Source organism: Cupressus sempervirens, chromosome 3 (assembly GCF_028749045.1).
Source record: "Cupressus sempervirens isolate cs-2001-9-10 chromosome 3, ASM2874904v1, whole genome shotgun sequence".
NCBI classification, from domain to species: Eukaryota; Viridiplantae; Streptophyta; class Pinopsida; order Cupressales; family Cupressaceae; genus Cupressus; species Cupressus sempervirens.
This window is the reverse complement of record NC_143120.1, coordinates 503,953,382-503,968,506: the sequence shown is the minus strand read 5'-3', so window position 1 is coordinate 503,968,506 and position 15,125 is coordinate 503,953,382.

The window sequence follows — 15,125 nt, the reverse complement described above, 5'->3', positions numbered from 1 at the left end:
TTTGCTTCCTAGTATTGTCAGCTTTGGCTTTCTTTTCATCTTCAATTCTTCTTGTGTTCATATAGTTCTTGAAAAGATGTCCAAGTTTTGTACAAATGAAACATCTTTTAGTGGTATCTCTTTTCCTCATGTGATGTTTTACATAGTTTGATCCAATGTGCCCAAATTCACCACAGTAGTGGAATCTACACTAAGTGTTGTAGTCCTATCCAAACATTGTTTTCACAATTTGTTCTGCTGGATTCAATATCTTGGTTTTGCATTTAGAAGATTTGTGTCCTTATTCTTGCAACTGTAACATTTACCTTCAAACTTAGGTTTCTCTTTACATTCACTTGCTCTATGACCATGCTTATTGCAACTGTAACACTATCCATTGAATTTTGCTTTACCATTACTCTAACATTTGTTTGATGTATGACCTATCTTACCACAATTATTGCAAGTAGGTCTTTGATTCTTTTGAGCTCCTTGTTGAGATGATTCACCTTCTTTTGTGGATCCTATTCTAGCTTTGCCTTTGTGTTTGTACTGAATTTGTTCATTCAATTGATTCATGCTTTCCTACAATTTCATCATTCTTTCATAGGTTTGTTTTTTAGTGTTGAGAACATTCTATAGTATTTCATTCTTTGATCTTGGATTCATAAACTCTTCATTTAAACTTTTGAGCTAATCAATGATTTTTTTTTGCTGAAGGGATAGATGTTAAATTTCATTATTCTTTTCTTCTATCTCTTCTTTGGCTTTGTCTTTTTCTTCCATGACTTCACATAATTTGACTGATTGAATTTCTATTCTCTTTTCAGCTTTATGACTTCTTCTTGAAGATTGGAATTATTTTCTAATAGGTCTTTGATTGCTTCATTAGCTTTATCTGAGTTTCTTTCTGGATAGATATCTTCAATTCTTTCTTCAGTGTAGATATTGTCATTCATTTGTACTATAAGATCATTCCTTCTTTTCAATGATTGAGAGAGTTTCTCCTTCACTTTCTTTAGTTTTCCAATGGCTAATTCAAGATCCAACTTCTCATTGTCAATAGCCTTATCTATCCTATATACCTCCATTGTTTCTAATCTTTGCTAAAGCTATTAAACTTGTTCTTGTAAGAACCACAAAGCTTTAATACCAATTTTTGGAAATTTGAGGTAGGCAAGGTTACTGAGAGGGGAGGGGTGAATCGGGAACCAATAAAACATAATCTTATTTCACCAATTAACCCTTCATACAATATTCTAGTCTAGTTGCATACATGAAAGAATGAAGGAAAATAAACATTCATAGCAATTTGACACAAGATATGGTGACCCAGAAACCTTCCAAATAGAAAGTAAAATTGGGGTGGGGATGATACCTACAAGCTTTAGTACTGTAGTATAAATTTGGCCTGTTAAGGCTTACAATTGATCACTTCTAATGATCTGCCCTGTTAGGAGCAATAAGGACTGTAAGGTCCACCTTGTCAAAGGTTTTACAAACATACAATGAAGTATGCACTCGGTTAAGAATTTATCAAAGACTATTAAGTCTACTCTGACTGATGCACTTGTTAGGATTAACCAGTGGCTGATATCTGATCTGCAACTCTAATTTTTTGGTTGAGATTCCTTGAATTGTAATGATCACCTTGCTATGATAGATAATACTTTGTTGTCCTTTATACTACTTGTAGCCTTCTTCAATTCACACTTATGCTTATCATATATTTCATATCTTCTTCTTCTTTTTTATTTGGATATGATATAATGCAGTATATATATACCAATCCAAATCATAACTTACTGGAGTTAGCTACAAAATAGGTTTCACCAAAATCCACAAAGTTAGCCCAACTATTGGAACTCAAGTTCTGAAGACAAACTCAGTGATGTTCTGATACTCAGTAACTACTATCAACACTCGACATCTTCTGGCACTCGGTTGACAAAGAGGATCAGTTCATATTGATCACTTCCAAGTAGCTTGAACTTGGTCAACACTATGTGACTCAATGAACACTGCAAAAAATTGGCATATACTGAATCACTCAATTGACACTCCATGGCTTGGTCAACATTAGATTCACATCACTAACACTGTGAGCTCGATAGATATTGGATAACATGGTCAACACTGTGGAACTTAGTTAACACTAAGTAACTTGGTTAACACTATGGAACTCAATTAAAACTAGAGTTTCCATCACTTGCACTAAATAACTTAGTAAGCACTACTACACTTGGCATAAACTATTCATAGGTTTTGAAGCTTATTAGCAAGTATATATTAACTAAGTGTGAGTCACTAATAGACAAATTGACCTTAATGTCAACACTTGGATGAATGCTTGAAGAATACTTGATGTAAATACTTTTATTGTCATGTATGTGTGTATATTTATTTCTTGTGTAATGATTATGATGTATGGAAATAAAATTCACAAGCCTCCTTATATACTAGTCTTCAGGATAGAAAATAAAGCAAGTTAACCCAGGAGTAAAGTAAAACAATTTAAATACCTAAGACACTTTGGGCCCCAAGACCAAATTCCCTAAAGGAATAGTTCAACCCAATTGACATGTACTAGACCTATACATTAGGGTATTCCTAAGAGAGAAAACCCTGAGGTCTAGGGTAAAGTGCACAAGAATTCAAGAAATAATTAAAATGCCAAAAGATATGACCCAAAAGGTGATGAAATATCACCTAAAGTGCCATGCCAAAAAATGAAAGATGTCCTAGAAACTTGAGAGAGAGAGAGAGCGGGTGGGGGGCGGGGTGCTAAAAGGACTCAAAATAAAGTAATTTTATTTTAAGATGCTACATTTAGCTCCCACTTTAGTGGGAGTATGAGGAAAGTCATACTCTCAATAAAGGAAGAAAAAGAGAGATGAAGATACAAGAAACAAGTCATGACAAGATAGAACATCACCAAGCTCAAGGACATAAGCCCCAAAACTTTGGATTATAACTTCATTCATAAACACAAGAGCATGAAAGAAAATAAAAAATAAAGAAAAACAAATTAACAAAATCAAAATACAAATAAAGGGGTTAGTAATAAAATCCAAATCAACTAGTTAAAGAGACCTTAGCTAAGGAAATGGCTCACTCACTAATGTCATGCTTGGGAAGAAGTATAAAGTAAAAGAGATCACATAGGAAATACAAGAGCACCACAGATGATGATATCCATTGGGCCTTTATCTGATGATCATAAAAGTGAGAGAGAGAGAGAGAGAGAGAGAGAGAGAGAGAGAGAGAGAGAGAGAGAGAGAGAGAGAGAGAGAGAGAGAGCGAGAGAGAGAGAGAGAGTAATGACCAACAAGGTTTTTCTAACTTATTAAAAAGAAGAAGGATCAACTGGTCTAGAAAGTTTGTGCTCCTAGTAGTCAATTGTGTGTGCCAGTCAGAAGCTTTTGCATGCATGTGTATGTATGTGTGTACACTCATGGATCAACTCCTTGGTAGCACCGTAAAGTGTAAACATATTTGTGCTCTTTGTGGATTGATAGGAGTCTATCACCTATATAGATAAATGTGTGTGCGTATGTTAAGAAAATGCATTTCCTTGGGATGGAGAAGTGTCACTTATACCCATTAGGGAGTGATATGTTGCAATATGAAAGTAAAATTGCATGAAAAGTAAACTATAGTGCAAGGAGGGCATATGCATGCTCCTCTCTTTTTTATGGCTACATAGATGTAAAAATCATAAGGAAGAGAATAAAGGATAACTACTTCATCCTTTAAGAAATATTGTATGCTACAAACTTAGAAAAGAGTATTGGCTCTTTTTAGTTAAGAAAAAATATAATTATGAAAGGACATGTCACTTATGAGAAGAGACCCTTGAAAGGAAGAAATCTTGTTAGCAAGACATCTACCTTCAAGAGGAGTTTTTGAACAAGGCTAACATCTTCAAGACAAACTAAGGAGAGAAGAACAAAAATGCACATATTCCTCCCCTAGTATCTAGGTAGAATAGGGACTCTTGGATGAAGTATCACAAACTCTGAAACACATAGTAAGGGAAAATATTTATAATGAACGTTATTTTGCAAATAAAAATAGGTTATGATCAAAGACATGCACCTCTTGTATATAAGAGAAAGTCATGATCAAGACATTATTTCACATAGGAAAAGAATGATACGTGATAAAGAAATGCCACTACACTAAGGATAGTCAATCCTTAAAGAAAGGAAGAAAAATTGTACAAACAATCGTGTCCACCAAGTGTAGAGGAAAGAAAATACATATGAAAAATAAGAAGAGAGAGAAGACCATGGTGGGTTATAAGAAAAAATCTTGTAAGATATAAAGATGAATTGTAAGTAGTGACCATAATCGAGCCTTTTACTAAACAAAATGCCATATATCAAACAAGATGTATTGTAGAATAATGCAACACCATAGAAAAAAGGTAAAAACACATCATAGGATATACAATTCCAAACAACATGATGTGTAACATATATGATATAAAAGTTATTGCATATAAAGTAAAGAAAATATACTATAGATCATTATTAGATGTCAAACACTCAAATCTAAGGTATGAAAGGAAATTGTTAGGCAATGACAATCAAGTCTTAAATGAAACAAAACACTACATACCCAAAGATAAGAATGTATCATAAAAGAACACAAATTTATATCAAAATGAAAGAAGAAGTTGAAAAGGATAGCATGTTATGCCTACTTAATTATCATGAGAGGAATAAAAAAGAGATAAAAAACACATAAAAGAGAGAAAAGAGAACAAAATAATTCTTCTAGGATTGATCTCTTATAACATACATATGCTAAAAAATGTAATACAACAAATGAATGGAAAATTTGTTTGTTAAAAAGGATGCACATCTACATAGGATTATAGATGTGCAAGAGGAGAAAGGGGGAGTGTGATATTGTATTTAAGTACCCTAAAGAATTTCTCCTAGATACCAAATATACACTTCCTCGAAAGGATATTAAAGTGTAGATAAATATACAATAAGGAGGAAAATAGATCCAAAATAAAAGAGGAATCTTTCCCCCCAATTAAGAGGAATTAAGGAAAAGCCATATTGTACCACTCCCAAAACATATTGTATAGAATAATAGGCAGTGGCCTCAAAGTGGTTAGAAATGATAAGTAAATTGATGAAGAAGAACCAAAATTCAGCATAATCACAAAGTAAATGCTCATTATTGTAGCAAAAAGGACATGAAAATGTATTAAAAGATTTATTTTCATAATGTTGACATCTTATCTTAGGTTCCATCAAAATGTAGTAATAAACTCTTAATTCCAAGGTGTCTCAAGAGTCATGATGAGGTAAAGATGGATTTGGAAGAAGAACAAGAATTGAGTTGGAATTGACATGATATTGGCACGAGAAGTTCAATAAACTAAGAGCTAAACCCAAATATGCTACTGTATTTATTTATCATTAATGGCAACTTAGTCATAGCTTAAAGAAGGACATGTCGACAAGACAAGGCAAGTGATTGGTAAGAAGACAATGTCAAAGTGACATATCTAGGAGAAGTGGTAATAAGGTAAATAATTTGATGGTGATCATGATGCCATACACATGAAGTGGAAAGATCATAGGAGAAGACATTGTAATGTCTATACAGACTAATGTTATGATAGCAACACCAAACAATGAGAGGTGAGAAATTTTTTACATATCAAAGTATGATTATGGAGTATGTTCTTGAGTTACATGTGATAGATTATCATATTTTTCATAAGTATGATTAATGCAGACATAATAGAAGGAATCTTGACATGTCATTAATTAGTTAGATAAGTGATATGTTGGTAGTTATGAGATCAAAGCAAGAATGGTGAGAGGATTCAAGAACCTTGTTGAGGTCAAACACATTTTGATGATTCTAGGGAATTGCACAAGAAAAAATAATGTTGATCAAGGCGGTGATTGAAAGTGTGTAAAGTACACAGTGATATATGAATTGAACAAGGTGCGAGTGCGATGATTTTATAACTTGAATAGATGGTGAAGATTAAGCAACAAAAAAGACAAAGTATTTGTATGATGTTATTTAAAGAGAGGTGTGTAGAGAGAAGAGATAGTGGTGATAATTTGTGTGATTAAAGAGATTGTCATTGTGTTTGCAAGTAAAGATGGAGCAGAGAAAAGCTACTAAGTGAATAGAGAAGAATGGATCAGATAGGAAAGTAGCAGTGAGGGAAATCCCTTAACTAGGTTCACCTTAATCAATCGCTTTGTGTAAATCCTTTACCATGGTGGAATCTCAAAAGGATTTCTTAATCCTCTAATGAGGTAGATCCTAACATATCATTTTTTACTCCTGATAGTGAATTAGTCTTAACAAGGTGAGATGTTGTGGTTCCACAACAAATGCCCCATTTTTTAATTCGAAATGAGGACCCCACCTTTTTCTTTTAGGTCATGGGAATCTTCTTTTCAGAGTAGAGTTTCTTATGAGATTCCTTAGAGAGTAGGAGTACCATGGTTTAGGTTTGGTAGTTAAGAAAAGGTGATGTCATCTAGTTTAGGTTGCCAAAAAGTTTTTGATTTGGTTAAGCATTGGTAAAGTGCACACCTTGCACACATACACAAGTTCACAAGCACATATTCTCTGTACATTCCCCCTTTCAACCAAGATGAAGGCTCCCTCTTGCTCAATGTGTATGTTGCACACCCTAAACACCTTACCTTAGTTTCCAAGTGCACTTATGTGTTGAAGTTGATGAGAGATCAACCCCATAGCTCCCAAGAATCACTTGCATGCAAACACCTATCACAGAAAGAGAGGAGCAAAAAACTATGGAGGATGGAATTGCCAAATCCATAGATAATACATTCTTGATGAGAAAAAAGATAAATTGCTATTATCAAAAGTGAATGAATAAATTACAAATAGATCAATCTTTATAAAAGGAGATCAAATCCCTAATAGGAAAAAATCTAGGTTGCATGATAATAATTAATAAAATAATTAATTATTATATGCCTAAATTTTAGCTTAAGTAAACTAGAGATAATAAGTGACTTAATAATTAAATCAGAATGATTTAATTAATAAAGAAATATCTTATTACTCTAACACCTCACCTTAACATAAACTTAGGGAGTAGCTAAAAACCTAGAAACTACTCCTGAAAGTAAATTTGGGTCTCGACAACGAAGCCCTAATGAGGTTTCCAAGCACAACCAAATCTCTATAAAGAGGAGAAATAGAGAAAACCACATGGGAAAAACCCTACTCCAAAAAGAGACAAAAAAAATGCTGAAAAGAACTAGTGAAGGACTAAAGAAGCCTCCAAACTAGGGAATGTCCCAAAAGATAGGAATAAAAGATGATCATGTAGAACACCACTAAAGTATGTAGAAGCTGCAAAGCTCTACCAAAAGTAACTATTGATCTGAAGAACCTCTATTGAAATAGAACTTGATCAGGTAGAGAAGACTATAATCTGCATCAAATCAGAAGGCACACAAAGGCAAACAACTAAACTCAAAAATACAAATGGAATGAAACACCAAAGCCTAAAGAGTTGATCAATCAAACCAAGGAAGCATAAGAAACAATAGGAGACCCCAATGCAAAAAAGGGTGAGCTGACATGCAACTGGAAAAGTAGGGCAAAAGAATTGCATATCAAGGAACCATGATCAAGATGCACAAAAGAGTACATATGCGTGTACTAAGGTGATCAATCTCAGATACGACATGAGGCTATTATCTCAAAAGGGACACTCACTGGATAAAAGAAGATGGCAAACAAAGGAAAAACATCAACCCCCCCATGACACTTTATTAGAGTAGTGCATGTACAATAAGGCACAAGATATGGTGAATCCCAATAATACAATAATCTGCATGAGTGTCCTCAGGTGACACTTCTTGAATTAGAAGGCAAAAGAAGGTAAAACAATTGAAATGAAATTACAGGTGCAATATGGCACTTTATCTTAGTGCATTTGCAAGAATGCATACAAATGATGTCTAAATAGACCAAAAGAGACATGGGACTAATATAGAAGATAGCAACGAAATTGATCCCCAGACTTGAAACAACCAAGTTATCCACCAGAATGTAAAAATGCAAAAGACTAAATAGGATGTGCCTAGACCAAAATCTAGAAAAATAACCAGCATCATGGGAAAGAACTCAAAGAGGCCTTTCCAACAATATAAAGATTTCCCAAATTGGAGATCGGATGCTCAAGATATGTCTCCCAAAGTGCAAAAAGGAACTCTAGATTTTTTAAGTAGAAAAAGCTATCAAAATAGCATCAAAACCAAAAACTAACTATACAACTATGATGGGCTTCAAACCACCTTTCTGGCAATATCTTGTTTGCAAAAAATGGAGTCTGTATACCTAAGATATTAGCAAAAAAGTGAAGGTGGGTCTAAACAGAGGCCGAGGAGGTGACATGAAGTGGTGATGCAATGCTGATGTGGCACTGACATCAGCAAGTGATGAGCCCAAATTTGACAGTCAAATGACTGTCAAGGCAAAAAAAAGCCTAAAAAATGACCCCTATTGGAGAAAAGTCCAACTGCCCAAAACAAGAGCTAGAAAACTAAGGGTCGGTGTTGGATTAAAAACTAGTAGCCAATACAGTACATGCCATGTGTAAAAAAAAAAACCCAATAAATTGGAAAAAGTGATTTTGCGATGGCTATAATGCATGCTAAAACTAGTGGTTGATTTCTAATAAAGATGGGAACTACCATAGACTTCATAGAAACCACTAGACATAATCCATCGTAAAATAGAGGAATCAATGACCAAGCACCAAAAAAAAGGCCCAAACCTATCATTCATGCCAAAAAAACACTGTCCAACTTCAAAATCATAGACCAAAGGAAGCAAATCACACACACATAACAAAGTTTCCAAATGCACAAAGAAACTGTTGAGTCCAAGAAGAAATTTGGAGGTCATGTGGAGCTAATGGTTGAGCATGGAGGTAGGGAAAAAAACCATGCATGGAGAACACCAATCACACACCAAAAAATTGCCAAAGAATGCCACAAAATCTCCAAAAAAGTTTGTTATACGTGGGCTAAAAAAGTTTTACATTTAAACTCCAGTTTGATTCATCATGACATCGAAGGATGGAGGATGCCACTAATGCCACTAACTTAGATGGGAGAGGCCCACTAACGTGGTGCTTGGCATTGGCCCAAACTCACGCAAAGATCCATAAAAATGTATGCAACTCTCTCAAACTCCCTCTCAACACCCCTTAAAATCTGCTCTAATCAATCTATGCTAACTATCAAAGCATGTGCGTGATGGGTGGGACATATCCCCATGCCTCCCATGTAATCTATGCTAACTCCCAAGATCTAAAGCATGTGAAATCCTATATCATGTGTGTGATTGGTGGGTAGGTAATCTAAGAAGCATGCCTTCAAGGGCGCTAAAAACACAGTCTGCTCCAAAAATTGCCACACAATAGAGTTTGGAGAAGATGTGGCAGATAAAATTACTACACAATACCTCACGTTAATGGTGGGGAAGTCTAAAAAAAAGATCTGTCTTATGTCGCCAAACCGTCAGAGAGACATGAAACCTTTCCACTAATGAAAGTTTGCCTTCAAAATATGCCTAGTGCACTCACAATCCAAGAAAAATGCACGAGACTCACAAATAGTCCTAGCCAGGTGACAGTCCAACTTGGTATACAAACCCAGCATGCGAAGCACTAAACAATGGGCTTGCGACATGATGAAAGAAGCATGACCTGCCAAAAAAAGGTGCATCATGCATGTGAGAAGGAGATCGCATGGCTAGAAAACATCTCAAACTACCAAAGCCACCCTCCTCTGCAGACCAAGAAAATTGTATCCCAAGGATAGCACAGAGGTCAAAAAGGCCTAACAAATAGAAAGGCAAGGTGACAGGGTACGCTAGTTAATGCAGGAGCAGATGGTCATGGATAACAGAGGGCAGGGGAAAGTCTCAAATTTTATTTTTAAAAAAACTCTTAAAAAAGACTTTTTAATAACAACGCCTCCTTCTTGAAAACACAAATGTCTCCCCTTCAAACAAGCATTTTTTTCAAAAACATTTTTGACCAAAAAGATTTTCGATAAAAATATATCAAGAAAAATCACCGCCTCGATTTGTGTACCCAGGTCAAAATAGCCTAGGTGCAAAAGAATTTGCCTCAAATTTCAACATCATCTAAATGGGATGTATTTTATATAGAAATGGGGGTTTTCGAATGCTCTAAGCCAAATACTGATGTTCATTTTTTCTCAAAGTGCCTCGAAAATCTGTGATTCCCCAGATCAAATAAAAAATCCTCTAAAAGCTTAGATCTGAAAACCAATACCAAATTTCTCAAGAATAGAACAGGAGCATGAAGATTTGGAGCTCTGATACCATGTTGAAGTTGAAGAAAGATCAACCCCACAACTCCCAAGAATCAACTGCGTGCAAACACCTATCATAGAAAGAGAGAAGCAAAAAACTATGGAGGCTGGAATTGCCTGATCCATAGATAAGACATTCTTGATGAGAAAAAAGGTAAATTGCTATTATCAAAAGTGAATGAATAAATTACAAATAGATCAATCCTTATAAAAGGAGATCAAATCCCTAATAGGAAAAAAGCTAGGTTGCATGATAATAATTAATAAAAGAATTAATTATTATATGTCTAAAGTTTAGCTTAAGTAAACTAGAGATAATAAGTGACTTAATAATTAAATCAAAATGATTTAATTAATAAGGCAATATCTTATTACTCTAACATTATGCACCCTACGTAGTTGCATAAGTGCGCACAAAAAAAGAACAAATGTTGTTTTTTTCCAATTTGTCTAGAGTCTTAGGGTTTTTGCCTTCTTTTTGAGTCATCGAGAACCTTTTCACCTTCTAAACACATGACTTACTAATATTTTCTATTTTTGTGCAGATTACCATGGCATTGCATGTGCATATTCAACACATACACCTTAGGAGTTTAGATAAGCATAAGGATCTCAAGTCCATGCAACTATTGGACTATAAGGAGGCCATAAATAATCATAAAGATAAGAAATAAGTATACAAGAGTGGTTGTAGACTTCATTTGAGAAAAACCCAAAAAGCATTTTCAAATCTAGGAACTTTGATCTTCTAACAATTTTCTCCTTGGGAGATCTTGCAAGGTCCCCCATGCCCCCAAGGTGCATAGGTCCACAAATGGGACTAAATCATTAGAAAAATGAGAAATAAATATATAGGAATGCTCCATTTCAAGTCCAAAGGTCCTTAAGGTGCGAAGGTAAACAAGTGTCCAAGTCTACAATTTTGAAGTCTTGAAGATGCACAAGTGCAAGGCTCCCCAAGGTCCTCAAGGTGTGTAGGTGTGTAACTCCATAGGTTTGCAACTTTGCAATTTCAAAGTCCTAGAGAAGCACACATCCAAAGGTCCCCAAGGTGTGCAAGTGTGTAAGTCTAAAAAATTTTAAGCCTTGAAGATGCACAAGTGCAAGAATCCCCAACATGCATAGGTGTACATGTGCATAATTTTAAAGGTTCACAACTTCACAATTTTTAAGTCTTAGAGATGTGCACATCCAAAGGTCCCCAAGGTGTGTAGGTGTGCAATTCTACAATTTTGAAATCTTGAAGGTGCACATGTGCAAGGCTACCCAAGGTTTACATATGCGTAACTTCACAAGAGCCAAGTGTGTAACTTCACAATTTTCAAAGTCTTAAAGATGCACAAGGGTCCCCAAGGTGCGCATCTGCAAAAATTTGTAGGTTTGAAAGTTCATAATTTTGGAGTTTTGAAGATGGCACAATTTTCACCTCTGCATGTGTAAAGCTCCACAACATCGCAGGTGCACAACTTTGTAGCTTCGTTGGTGTCATTATTTTTGACAACTTGTGGTTGCACTGACAATTAACTACTAGTTTTAGTTTTTGGGCATTTTCGTGCACCAAAATTGTGTATTTTTTAGTTTGCTAACAGTTTAATTGATGAAAACAGAAGGAGAAGGTTGAGTTCTCATTTTTAGAATCTCCTAAAGCTTGATGTCCACCTAGAGTATTCTCTCTCTTTATCTTCTTCTTCTAATGTCAGTTTTAAGTCATGTAAAGGTGATGCAGGAGCATCCTAGGTTGCACTAATATCCTACATGTTTTTAGTTTTCCTTTCTGTCAAGTTGTAATGTCTTGCATTGCCAAGCTTTCAGTGGTTGCCGAGCATTTAGCTATTTCTAAGTTCTTAGTTGTTGTTGAGTTATTCCTTTGATTGCCAAGATCTTTGTGGTTGCCAAGTGTTGGAGGATGCCAAGTTGTAGTTGCTACTGAGTGACTCTTTGGATGTCAAGCTCATGTGGTTGCCGAGTGTTCATTTGGATGCTGAATGCTAGTATTTTGTAAAGTCTTTGTTTTTCATATAGTCTGTGTCTAGTTCCAGTTTGGGTTGACCTTTCACACATTTAATTTTGATATAGGTAGTTAATATTTTATGTGAGCCAACTTTTTGCTATACATGAATTTAATGTAAGGTTTAGTTTTGTAATAGGTTGACCTATGTCTGCACAAGTATTTAAGGAGGTCTTGAATTGATTTTTAAGAAGAAAAGATAAAGGGTTTTTGGAAGGTGAAGAACATGTGCCTAGGAATGTGAATTTGTGTATGATCATAGATCTGAAAATTGTATTTTTTATCTGGCCGTAACCTAGAAGGCCTTACAACTGGGCATGTATGCTAATTATTTGAAGAATTAATAAGTGTTTTGCTTCTCCCTCCTTTGGTTTTTGTTCTTTGTATTGTGTTTCTGTTGTGTTAACTCTTGCATGGTGGTTTGGATAGTTGGGTGCGCCCTTGGCCCTAGTTATTTGATCCCTCCCTACATTAGGTAGTATTAGAGCTTGAGGTTCATCCTTATAAAGTTTGGATCATGTAGTACCCTAAGTGAATTTAGTTGTAGGGTTGCAAATCTATGGATTTGACCTATAGCTTGCAGAGGGTTACAATCTTGCAAGAACCTAATTTGTAAAGATGGTTCGAGGTAGAGGAAATATTGATAATACAATATTAGATACATTGAGACAGATTGCAGTAGATTGGATGCTATGGAGACAGCCGAAAGGAGAGGAACACATCTTGATGATGTAAGTGATGATGAAGTAGTAGCACCAAATCCTAATCTAGAGCCTAAAGAAGATCATGATGAAGCAAGGTTGTTGAGAGTGTTGTCTAGGGCAAACTCAAAGCCTATTGTAGAAGTTCTTTGAGTATGAAAACACTCCTGATAATAGGAAGGTGAAGATTATAGTTATTAGGTTGAAAGGAAAAGCCTCGCTGTGGTGGGAGCATTTGCAAACTAATAGATAAAGTAGAGGAAAGGAGAAGATCAGAATTTGGGTGAAGATGGTGAACAAGGTAAAGAAAAAATTCCTTTCAATTAATTACCAAGTTAGCTTGTTGAGAAAGATACAAAATTTGAGACAAAGAGACATGAGTGTGAAAGAGTATACTAAGGAATTCTATAGATTGGACATCAGATTTGGACATGTGGATGATGAAGTTGAGAAAATTGCAAGGTACATAAATGGATTGAGATCTAGAATCCAATATGAAATAAGTTTTGTGAAATTGGAAAGTGTGGAGGAAGCATACCAATATTCCTTAAGAGCTAAGGAGATCTTGATAAAGAAGCATGAACAAAGACAAAGAGGTAGAGGTAGATCTTATGGAGAAGGTGGCAAACTTGACAATTATGTGCAAGATAAGGGAAAATCTGAATGGAAGAATGATGAAAAAGGTAAGACTGAGTGGAAAGGTGGTGAGTCTTACCGAGGAGGTACAAATTCTTACCAAGGAAGAGGTAATTCTTATTCTAGAGGTGGATTTCGTGGTAATTGTTTCAAATGTGGTAAAGAAGGGCATAGATCCTTTGAATGTAGATCTTCTAAATGTGGGCAAGGTAATAGGAATGTTTTGATTCAAGGAGATGATGAGGGTTCACCAAGTGGACCTGAGGCTAGTGAAAATTTGATGGTGAGAAGAACCTTATGTAATAAAGGAAGTGACGAGGAACCTATTTTAAGAAGTCTTTTCAAGACAAGATGTAAGATAGTTGGAAAATGTTGCAAGGTAATCATTGACTCTGGAAGTTCTACAAATTTTGCATTAGAAGAGTTGGTTATAAAATTGTAGTTGCAAAGGTTAAAGCATCCTAAACCCTACCATGTTTCATGGATCAAAGATGAGCATAAGATATTGGTAAGTGAACAATGTATTGTGAAGTTTAAGATAGGGCATTAATTTTATGAAGTTTTGTGTGATATTATGCCTATGGATTGTTGTCATATTTTGTTGGGTAGACCTTGGCAATATGGTAGATATGCTATACATGATGGAAGATTGAATCAATATACTCTTTGGGTGAATGAGAAGAAGAAAATATTGTTGCCTTTGATTGAAAGACTAGATGAGGTTAATTGTATTACTATGAGAATTTGCATGGTTAATGGGAAACAACTTGAAAATGAAATGAAAAGGAACCAAGTTTGTTTTTCTATAATTCCTATAGGATCAAATTTTGGTAGTAATGACCAAGTGATAGTAGAAATTGGTAGAAGTCAAGTACCAATAGAAATTGAAAATTTGTTGAATGAATACAAGGATATTGTTGTAGAAGATATTCCTGATGGTTTACAACAAGTAAGGAGTATAAGTCATTGTATGGATTTGATTCCTAGAGCTAGATTGCCAAATAAAACACCATATAGATTGACACCTACAAAGAATGAAGAAATTAATAGACACGTGCATGAGTTGTTGCAGAAAGGTTTGATCAGAGAAAGCTTGAGTTCATATGTTGTACTTGCTATTTTAGCACCTAAAAAGAATGGAGAATGGAGAATGTGTACTAATTCTAGAGCTATTAACAAGATCACAGTGAAATATAAATTTCCTATGCTGATGATGGATGACATGATGGATTGTTTGAGTGGAGAAAAGTATTTTACCAAGATTTATTTGAAGAGTGGTTCTCATCATATCAGAATTAGAGAAGGTGATGAATGGAAGACTACATTCAAGACAAAATATGGTTTCTATGAATGGTTGGTTATGCCTTTTGGTTTGACTAATGCACCTAGACTTGCATGAGGTTGATGAATGAAGTTCTAAAA